Source organism: Pinus tabuliformis, chromosome 5_2 (assembly GCF_031772625.1).
Source record: "Pinus tabuliformis cultivar Carrire ecotype Pingquan chromosome 5_2, CPIR1, whole genome shotgun sequence".
Taxonomy (NCBI): Eukaryota; Viridiplantae; Streptophyta; class Pinopsida; order Pinales; family Pinaceae; genus Pinus; species Pinus tabuliformis.
Window position 1 is genome coordinate 631,647,830 of NC_142306.1, and position 12,019 is coordinate 631,659,848.

Sequence of the window (12,019 nt, forward strand, 5' to 3'; positions counted from 1 at the left end):
TATTCCCATAACCATACATTTAACAGACTGAAAAAAATAAATATTGCTGAAAATACAAATTCTGGTAATTTTTCAGAATGCTGGAAATTGCAGAATTAAAAATAAGCAATCAAAAACAGCTATTAAAACACTGATATTTTTGGTCAACTTGACCCTGGAAAAACCCCCTACAACTCTTGGGGAAAACCAGTTTGAGAGCTCTTCTTTATTTCTGAAAATTGCCTTTTTACAGTGAGAATTATTCAGCAAAAAATCAGCAAGCAAATTTACAACTTATCTCATTTCCCGTGCCTCACAGCAATCTGGAAATTACAGCAAACAGGACAGCAATAAATGTTGTACGGCCTCCGTTGTGTGCAGAAAAATCAGCAAACTGCTCCTCGATTTTTGTGCAAAAATATGTCTTTCACTATGTGCTGAATCAGCTGTACAAATCTGCTCAACTGTTGCCTTGGAATGTGTGCCAAGCTGTTGTCTCCTTCTCCTCCCTGCTCATAAATCTCTCTTGCTCTCTTGCTCTCATTCTCCCAATCTGCTCATGAAAGAATGAATGACCTTTTCCTCCTTTTCCTCCTTTAATATAACTCCAAGTGACTTTTGGGTGATCCAAATGACTTTTGGGTGATCTCTAAATCCAATGGCTAAAATAGATTTAGATCAATGGCTGAGATTAAATGCTCATTTAAATCTCACTTTCTATTTTTTAACTCACCCCACTTTAATAAAGACCCACTTAGTCATTTATTTCCAAAGTCACTTTTCCTTTCTAATTTTTCATTTACTTTATAAAAGTTACTTTAAAATTAGACTTAGTAACTTTATCACTTAAAGTCACTTTTAAATCAGATTTAACTTTATAAAATTATAAAGTCACTTTAGGAGAAAAAATAAATTCTTTTGGACACTTTTCCCTAGGCCAAAGATCAAAGCCTAAGGGAACCACCTGTCCTCCGGTACCAAATTTCAACAAAAAAAAGTAGCTTTACATAACTATTTATTAGTTTTTTATAATTTAAATTAAAAAAATGTAAAAAAAAGGTAAATAATATTTTTTAATGAGAGAAAAATCAATTTTAAAAAAAATAGTAAATAAATAAATAAAAGAAAAATGTCAATTGAGATTACCTTGAGTGGTTGGGCGAAATGACTATTATCTTCTCGTCCATATTCAAATCCCCACTAGTGACATGATGAGGTATAATGCCCTGATAAATATTGTTGTGATGGCTTCATGTCTATGAATGTTGTTGTATTTTCTTTAAGCCTTGTGAACTCTTGATTATACCTATGAGATAGCCTAATAGCACCAACCTCACTCTAGCCCTCAAGCTAAAAACAAGATTGACTCATTCCTGGGGGAAATAAACGAATAAATAAAGTCATTGTTTTATTCATGAAAGCACTTTCTTTTCTTTTAATTAAGTGAAAAAACAATTTTTAGCTCAAAAATAGAAGAAACCGTTAAGATACAAAATAAAAATAAATAAATTTTACCTTTAAAAATCCAAAATATATTAGAAAACGATTTTCAAAATAAAGAAAATAACAAATAACAAAGAAAGAAAATAACAAATAAAAATATAAAATCAAATAGAAAACATGTTGGGTCCCTATAATACTAGTGATTACCCCATTACTATTGTAGTTATACCCCTTATTTATATTGTTGTGCCCCTATTACCCCCATATTTTTATTTCTGTGCCCCATAGAATCTCTCTATTGTTATTTTTGTGGCTTTATATTATTATTGTTAGGTCGGCTGGATTATATTGTGACTCCTTACACTCCTATATATAGAAAGGAGGTTTTGTCATTTGTATCATCGAATAATTGTTCATTTATGTAATGTAAAGGAGGTTGCCCCCTCGAAGAGGCTGAATTCTAAGACGTTGATCTATCTTTTCTATCTTTTCTTGAGCTGGTTTCATAACATTTGGTATCAGAGCTTTGGATTCTAGGGTTTCGCTGCTCCAAACAGGTCATCGTGGCATTTTCGCTATAACTTTTTTTATGTGACGTTTCAGAAGTCGAAAAAAAAACCCATTTGAGAAGAAATCACGTTGAACCTTGGGTCCAAATTTCAGAGCTTTTCGCGCGATATTTGCAGAAATATGATCTGAGGAAGTTGGTCTTTTTGCAAACTTCTGAATTACATTCAAAACAGGTGACCTGGGGAAAATAGTCATAACTTTCTCTCTGGGAATCAGATTGAAATTTCGTAAGAAGGTACAGAAAGAGGATGGACTCTAGTTTCTTGTATATCTTTTTCAGAACTAAAGATCGAAAATTGTACACGTGGCACTTCATACAAGTTCGCTCTTCTGGAAAGGTTTATAATCAGGTCATCTTGGGAGATTGTGCATAACTCTTTCTTGGAGAATCCAATTTGGATCAGACTGGTGGCATTGGAAAGAGGACACAGAGAGCTACTATAGGTCACAAATTCAGAACTAGATGATTGGAAAGTACAAAGATACATCAGAGGCAATATCAAGCTCCTACAAAGTGAAAAAAGGTGTGTAGATTTTTTTAAATTTTTGCTTAAGCTTGGTTTGAAAATTTATTTTGAAGGAATTCAAAGGGCATAATAGAGAATTATTATCGGTAACTGATGCCCCGAGGAAAGAAAATGCAAACACCTAGTAAGTAACTTGAAATCTCTAGCATGACTCATGAAGAAGAGGAGAAATGCTACATGATATATCAAAATTACAAGAACAAGTGCAACAAATGTCACGCTCACAAAAGTTAACAGAAGCTAAGATAAATGGCATGGAAGCTAAGATGAATGGCATGGAAGCTAAGATGGACAATTTGAAGATGGATTTGAACACAAATTTGAAGACAGGCATGGCAGATTTGAAGACAGATTTGTCAAATTTTCTACAAGAAATACTTACTAATGGTGAAAAGGTAGTAAAGGAAACTCATGATGAGAACAAAAGAAATATTAATCATGATTCCATAGACGCTAATATTGGATCGAAGAATCACCATATTTCAAAAATCGATATGAGGAAGTTTGATGGCAAGGATCCCGCCACATGGATATTACAGATGGAGCAATTCTTCGATCTCAATAATGTGCAAGACACACAAAACGTACGTATGGCAACTGTATATTTGGAACCAAATCAGTTTGTATGGTATCAATGGCTTTGTTCTCGTAAACAATTTATCACTTGGGCAATTTTTACGGAAGAATTGATAGCACATTATGAGGATACAAAAAGCAACACTTTTTTTAGCCAATTGATATTCTCAAACAAAAGGGTTCAATAATGGAGCACATTGAGGAGTTCCAAAAATTGAACATAAGGGTAAAAGATATTCCAGAGGAGCATAGGATTGATGTGTTCATAGGGTCTTTAAAGGATAATATCCAACATGATGTTCGCCTTTGAGAACCTGATTCATTAGAGAAGGCATTCAGGTTAGCAAGAAAAATGGAAAGCAAAATTATGACAACTAGGAAGCATACCATTCACAACTATAAAGACGGAACTGTTGTTGCCCCCAGTCTTCCACAACCTACAAGGTTGACACCACAACAATTGGAAGAAAAAAGAGCAAAAGGGATTTGTTACAATTGTGATAGCAAATACACAAAAGTCATAAGTGTGCTGAGAAGAAATTATTCTATATAGATTGTGAAGAGGAAGAAGAAAAGGAGCAAGAAAGGTCAAAAGAAGAGGATATACTCCAAGAACAAAGCCTAGATGAAGAACAAATAAATCCGACCATATCTTTTAATGCATTGGCGAGAATTACCACTCCTCAAACCATCAAGATAGAAGGACAAATCAAGAAGAAAAAGGTAATAGTGTTGATTGATTCAGGAAGCACCCACAATTTTATTCATTGTAGGGTAGCAAAAGAATTGAATTGCTTCCTATATCCAGCACCAGAGTGTCAAGTGATGATTGCAAAAGGAGGAACAATAAATTGCTCTCGAAAGTGCCATAATATCAAGCTATCCATGGGAGAATATGTATTGACTAGCCCAATGCTTTCCATTCCAATGGGAGGTGCTGATGTTGTACTAGGAGTCCAATGGCTACAATCCTTGGGTACAATAGCTTTTAATTTTCAAGAACTTTTCATCAAATTTTCTATGGAAGAAAAGGAAGTTGAATTAAGGGGTATTGCAGGGAAACCAGGAAAGATAATCAGCTCTAATGGCATGACAAAGCTTCTAAAAAAGGAGCAAAGAGGTGTAATTGCACAATTATGTTCGCTAGATGTTTCCACATTGGAATCATCTATTTCTCCAGATCTCCAAAATGTCTTGGACAATCATTCCAAGGTATTTGAGACTCCCAAAGGTCTCCCACCTATGCGTGATCATGATCATGCTATTCATCTGATTCCAGGAAGTGTTCCTCCAAACATCAGGCCATACAGATATCCCTATGTCCAAAAAAGTGAAATTGAACGTATGGTTGCAGAAATGCTAGAGGTTGGTATAATTCAACCGAGTCAAAGTTCTTTCTCACCTCCAGTAGTATTGGTGCACAAGAAGGATGGATCATGGCGCATGTGTCCGGATTATAGGGAGCTCAACAAGCTCACTATTAAAGATAAGTTCCCCATTCCTGTCATTGATGAATTACTGGATGAATTGCATGGATCAATTTACTTCACCAAGTTGGATCTTCGTTCGGGATATCATCAAATCAGAATGAAGATTGAAGACATTCTGAAAATGGCATTTAGAACTCATGAGGGTCATTATGAATTTTTGGTCATGCCTTTTGGCCTTACCAATGCACCTTCAACATTTCAAGGTTTGATGAATTCAATTTTCAAACCATTCCTTAGAAAATTTGTGTTAGTATTTTTTGATGATATACTAATCTACAGCAAGTCTTGGAAGGATCATGTTGAACATGTTGACAGGGTGCTACAACTATTGGAGGAGAAACAATTATATGCAAAAAGATCCAAATGTTTCTTTGGAGTCCAGGAGGTGGAATATTTGGGTCATATTGTATCTCATGAAGGAGTTAAGGTAGACCCTAGAAAAATTAAAGCCATTAAGGAATGGAAAATCCCCACATCCATAAAGCATCTGCGAGGATTTCTCGGGTTGACAGGGTATTATCGCAAGTTTGTTAAGAATTATGGGAGAATAGCAGCACCTCTAACAACATTATTGAAGAAAGATTCATTTTCATGGACTCCGGAAGCAACAAAGGCCTTTGAACATCTTAAAGAGGCAATGTGCCAAGCACCGGTCTTAGCTACACCGGACTTCACAAAAACCTTTATTGTGGAATGTGATGCTTCAGGAAATGGAATTGGTGTTGTTCTAATGCAAGATGAAAGACCCATTGCTTTTGAAAGTCGTCCAATCAAGGGAAAGTTTTTAAGCAAAGCTATTTATGAGAAGGAAATGTTGGCAATACTCCATGCACTTAAGAAATGGCGACCCTACCTAATGGGAAGACACTTCAAGGTAAAAACGGATCATGATAGCCTTAAATACTTTTTAGAACAAAGATTATCCTCTGAAGAGCAACAAAAGTGGGTCACAAAGATGTTGGGTTATGACTTTGAAATCATCTACAAAAAAGGGAAGCAAAATGTGGTGGCAGATGCACTCTCAAGAAAGGATGAGGATATGGAAGCATTGTTGTGTGCCATTTCTATTATCCAACCAGATTGGATAAACGAAGCAAGGGAGGAATGGAAAAATGATGAAGAAGTGTGGGCACTTATTCGAAAGCTACAACAAGGTTCCAGTACTTCTGATACATTTAGCTGGGAAAATAATTCGTTATGGTACAAAGATCGCTTATACCTCTGTAAGAATTCCCAGCTAAAACAAAAGATTCTTATGGAATTGCACACTTCTCCCTTAGGAGGGCACTCAGGATTTTTAAAAACTTACCACAGGGTTAAGAAGGAATTTTTTGGGATGGCCTTAAATCAGATATTCAAAAGTTTGTGGCGGAATGTTTGGTTTGCCAACAAAATAAAGTTGAAACAATTAAGACACCGGGTCTATTACAACTTTTATCCATTCCAAGCCAACGTTGGGAGGAGGTTTCAATGGATTTTATCACGGGTTTACCCAAGTCTGAGGGAAAGAGTGTCATCATGGTGGTAGTTGACAGACTTACCAAGTATGCACACTTTTGTGCATTATCACATCCATTTAAAGCCAGTACAGTTTCTACTGCATTTATGGAAACAGTTCAAAAGCTACATGGAAACCCAAAGATTATTGTAAGTGACAGAGATCCCATTTTCACTGGAAATTTTTGGACAGAATTATTTTCTTGTCTTGGTACTCAGTTAGCTCATAGCTCATCTTATCATCCTCAATCTGATGGGAAAACTGAGATAGTAAACAAATGTTTGGAAGGATATCTTCGTTGCTTTGTATCTGATAAACAGACACAATGGATCAAATGGTTGCCTCTGGCTGAATGGTGGTATAACACTTCCTTCCATACAGCAACAAAAATGACCCCATTTATGGCACTTTATGGGTATCAACCACCATCCATCACATCATATTTAAGAGAAAATTCTAAGGTTCAGGCAGTGGAACATCACATCGAACATCAACAACAAGTCCTCCAACTCTTAAAGGATAACCTCGTGTTGGCACAAAATAGAATGAAACAATAGGCATATCAACATCGCAATGAAAGAAGTTTTGATGTAGGTGATTGAATATTCCTACAACTACAACCATATAAGCAAATGTCCCTAAAGCAAGCTAAGAAGGATAATAAATTATCACCAAAGTATTATGGTCCGTACAAGGTGTTGCAAAAGATTGGTACTATGGCATACAAATTGAAGCTTCCTGCAGCTTCTCGATTGCACCCAGTTTTCCATGTTTCATGTTTAAAGAAGGTTATAGGAGACAAGCTCCCAATTCAAACAATATTGCCAGAACTTGACGAGGAAGGAAAAATTATATTGGAACCGGAAGCAGTCACAGAAACAAGAACTCGACAGCTATGAAATCGATCAATTTCAGAGTATCTTATCAAATGGAAGAACTTATCCGCTGAAGATTCCACATGGGAGGATGAGAATTTTATGCAGACGTATCCAGAACTACTCAAGCGTTGAGGACAACACTTTTTTGAAGGAGAGAGGCATGTTGGGTCCCTATAATACTAGTGATTACCCCATTACTATTGTAGTTATACCCCTTATTTATATTGTTGTGCCCCTATTACCCCCATATTGTTATTTCTGTGCCCCATAGAATCCCTCTATTGTTATTTTTGTGGCTTTATATTATTACTGTTAGGTCGGCTGGATTATATTGTGACTCCTTAGACTCCTATATATAGAAAGGAGGTTTTGTCATTTGTATCATCAAATAATTGTTCATTTATGTAATGTAAAGGAGGTTGCCCCCTCGAAGAGGCTGAATTCTAAAGCGTTGACCTATCTTTTCTATCTTTTCTTGAGTTGGTTTCATAACAAAACATAATTTTAAAAATATTGATATATTTTAAAAAATTGTAAAGAAAATATTAAAACATAAAACTATTGTTTAAATGGTTTAAAACTTTAATATAATGTAATTAAAAATATATGTATATATATCATTAATAAATTTAATAATAGTAGTAATAATAACAACAATGGGAATTGGTTTCCCCGATACAGTTGATGAACACTGTGAATACTCAAACGTGTGCGTCATGAAGACAGACACACATGGCATTTGGTGTGGAGGTCGGTCACCTCATCCTCCCATCGCGTTAGAAATACGAGGGAAGTTAAGATCTAGTGTGCGAAGTTTCAATCAATTGCGTTGGGATTGAAAGTGGGTGAGAGTCGTTGGTATATGGAGCTTGTTGGCTTCCAAGCTTGGTATTATGCTACGGTATTTGTGTGGTCTGTTGTTTGAACGTTGAGCTTTGGCAGTCTTTATGGTTTCTTTGGTTGGTGCCCTGTCTAGGAATGGTGTCATTTTCGTAGCAGGCACCTCCTCCTCAACCTCTAGGTAATAAAAATGATAAGTTCGCTTTCTTGTGTGTGGTTTCCTGCTTTTTTCAGAGCTTTTAGTGATCTATGTATGGTTATTGGGTCGGCCTTTAAGCCCTTTCGTGTGTGGTTAGTCAATTTTGTTCTTGGATTCCTTCTTTGTAAGTGGGGGAGTCTGTTTATCTTGTCAATTCGCCTTCTTCTGGGGTCTTGTCTTTTTGCAGCTCTTCTGTGGTCGTCTACGACCCTGTGTTGGGTTAACTATTATTTGGGATGGTAGGGGGAAAATTGTCTTAAAGGGTCTATGAGAGTTGGCTAACAAGGGGGGTTCGTGACTACTAGGTTGAGGGTTAGATGTCCCAATGCCTAGTCTATGTCTCTGCTTCTTGTAGTTCCTTATGTCAAAGGCATTGGTAATCCTTTGGTCTGTCTGGGGTGTTTCTCATTTGCAGTTTTATTTACAATTCCTTGAGCTGGAAAGAGTGGGTTGGTTGTTCCTCATCACCAGAATCTTCTGGAAAATTTGGAGTTGACAGTCACTTTGTTTCACATTTCAATATTTCGATGAGTCGAGTGGGATTTTTGTTAGCTCGTGCTCCTAGCTCTAATATAATGCGACCCATTCCGCCCACTTCACGCTCCACGCCCCAGTCAAAAGGAATTTCGGCCAGTCGGGCGAGACATCGTAAGAATTTGAAGGTGGCAACGATGGATCATATGTCAAAGAGCTTTGCGCGGAGAGGTAGAATTGTCGGTAGCATAGGACAAGCAGCCTCCATGGCTCGTGATGGTCAAGGTGGCTTGAACTCTACCTGTGGTGGGCGAGCAGCGGGGATTGGGAAGCTAGGCAGTGTGAAGCATAGGGGTGGCATCGGTGGACAAGGTAAGAAACGTTGCACTGGGCGTGTCAAGGTTGTTGGTCGACAATGTTGCTTTGAGGGTTGTCGTAACCTGATCCAGTCTATCGTAGATCATTTGCAAAGTCATGATAATGCTAGGATGGAAGAAAATGATGCAGCCATTGCTACACTCAACCAGTTGCATTATTTTCAATGTCATGTTCGAGAGAGGATCGTGGTGGTATGGCGTGGTCAGAATTTGCTATCTGAGAAAGTGGAAAAGTTGGAGTCATGGATGGCTCATTTCAAACAACACGTCCAGTGCCCTTACCATCCCCCTTCTCCTCCAGAGACTCGACCGGATAATCTTGCCTCCATTACCTCTAATGACTGAGCATGGTTACAAGTGTTCTACTTGTTTTATTTGTATTTTGGTGCTTTTGCCTCTTAAGTTGTGGACTATCTCTAGTTGTACTTCTGGTTATATGTCGTATGCTACTACCGGTAGTCAACAAACCTGGTCAAGGTGAGACTACCTGCATTTTGATATTGATGTACTCTTTTTTTTATGAATGAATAGAACTTTGATTTACACAAAAATACAATGGGGACCGGTTAACAACCGCCACATCCTACGCTCAGTCTATGTGAGAATTGTGTGGGTAAGGGCAATGCCTAATCTTAAAATGTGTTATTGTTTATATATATATATATATATATATATATAATTTTTTATATAGTTTTTTAATTTTTAATTTATTTAGGTGTTTTTTGTATATTAAAAAATGTTCTTGTGTTTTTTTATTATTTTTTATATAGATTTTTAATTATTATTTTTTTAATAATAATTTAATTGATTTTTTACTTTTTATTTTTAAATATTTTATTTAATTATTTATTTTTTGTAATTTTATTTTTTTGAAAGTCAACATCTACAAGGGGATTGGAACTGGTAACCTATCACATGGAGTGCTCTAACAACACACCTTTCAAGGTAGAACTAAAGCCTCGTGGGCATTGTAATTTAATTTTTTTATTTTTTAATTAAAAAATTAGAAAAAAATTGGATTATGTCGTGTTTATGATTTTTGTTTGTTTAGTTATGGTATGTTCTATGCTTATAACAGTTTACTTCTTTTTCTTATTAGATTCCACCGATTAGCAATCACATGTACATAAAGTGAAGTGCAGATAGAACATTAAACGATCGACAGAAAACAAGCCAAGACAAGAGACACAAGATGTGGCGGCTAGCCAGGGACAAACCCCACAATGTGTGGGGAAACCCTTTGATCGAATCTTCTTTTATCTTCAATAATTCAGCAGAGAGAAATAGTACAATAAATCTGATTCATATCAGCAGTAGCAAACCCTAGATCAGCAGCATCAGCATTAGCGGCTTCATTATCAAACTAGGGCATACCATATCTCACAAACCGACTGTCGGATTGACTTCATTCCACCACCAAAAGTTTCGGCTTCTAGAGGAGGTTCAGATGAACCTACAGCACAGTTCAGATGAGGAAATCTTCTAGGCCACGCAAGTCAATCTCTACTTCTGCAGTTGCAGCTTCAGTTTCAGCAGTTTCCGGCTTCAAACTAGGGCAGTCGATATCTTGCAAACCGTTCGTCGGATTGACTTCATTCCACCACCAAAAGTTGCGGCTTTCAAAGGATGTTCAGATGAACCTACAGCGCATTTCCAAAGAGGAGATCTTCTAGGCCATGCAAGTCAATCTTTACTTCTACAGTTGCAGCTTCAGTTTCAGCAGCTTTCGGCTTCACATGTGTGAGAGAGAGAGACCCATTTCAGCGTAGTAGAGAAGAGACTCATATCTGCGTAGTAGAGAGAGAGAGATGTGATGAGATGAGTGAGTCCAAATGAGAAAAAGTCCTCTTACATTTATACACAACGTTGGTGGGTGAATAGATGCGACTGTTGGGCTTCTGAGCCTATATGAGTTGTAGGTCGGCTTGATAATAATTCCATAATCATAATAAATTCATATCTCCATGAATACTTATCGGAATCGGATGATCTTTATATCAATCCTACACCTCTCGACGAGATGAATCTAATAAAAATATTATTAGCCATGAATAAGATGACCCATATGAAGTTTTTCCCTAGTTGCCAATTTTAACACTCCCTCTCAACCATGGAGAACTTCATCTGCAATCTGTCTATCAGTCATTATTGTTCATCCATCAAATGCACTGCCCTGTATACCCTGACCCTTGCCATGCTCTGCTCTATTTTGTCTGTTCTACTTTGTCTTGTTCTGCCTGCACTGATCTGTACTGTTTTGCTCTGTTCTGCTCTGCTCTTGCATTGTTCTATTCTGCTTTGCTTTTGTCCAAATTATGAAGAAGAAGAAATGATCGAGGATGTATCATACTGACTCAAAGTCAGTCTCAGAGTATGTACCACTGGTCCCAGACCAGTCTCAACCAACCCAAAGTCAGCGTCATAGTGAGTACAAATCCAATGGTCCCAGACCAATATCATCCTCCACTGACTCAAAGTCAGTCTCAGAGTATGTACCACTGATCCCAGACCAGTCTCAACCGACCCGAAGTCAGCGTCATAGTATGGTACAACTCCTACCACTGGTCCCAGACCAGTATCATTGATCCCAGATCAATGGAGGTTATCCTAGCGTAGGGAGTACGGTAGTTACAACGATGCGTCCATCGGTACTACTATGGTCCCTAACCTCATTTCCCTGCTCATTGATCAGATGAGAGGTACTTCCCATGAGTCCCAGACTGCATGGGTAGGATGCCTTGACAGGAGAACTAATCAATCCTGTCCTCACAGGAGAACACATCAATCCTGCTACAATTGCCATGGAGAACACATCAATCCAGGCCTCACAGGATAACACATCAATCCTGCTACAATTGCCATGGAGAACATATCAATCCAGGCCTCACAGGAGAACACATCAATCCTGCTACAATCGCCGTGGAGAACACATCAATCCAGGCCTCACAGGAGAACTAATCATCCTGCTACATAGGAGAGCGAATCATCATGTTCCACAAGAGAGCGAATCATCTTGTCCCACAAGAGAGCGAATCATCTTGTTCCAGTGTGCAACAGGGGAGGGTGAGTCACCCTGTGATCATATGTTGCTCCAGTAGGAACCGCAAGCCCTCAAAGCTCCCAGAGCTCAATGTATGCAACATGCAGGACCCTTGTACAAGGGTTTCT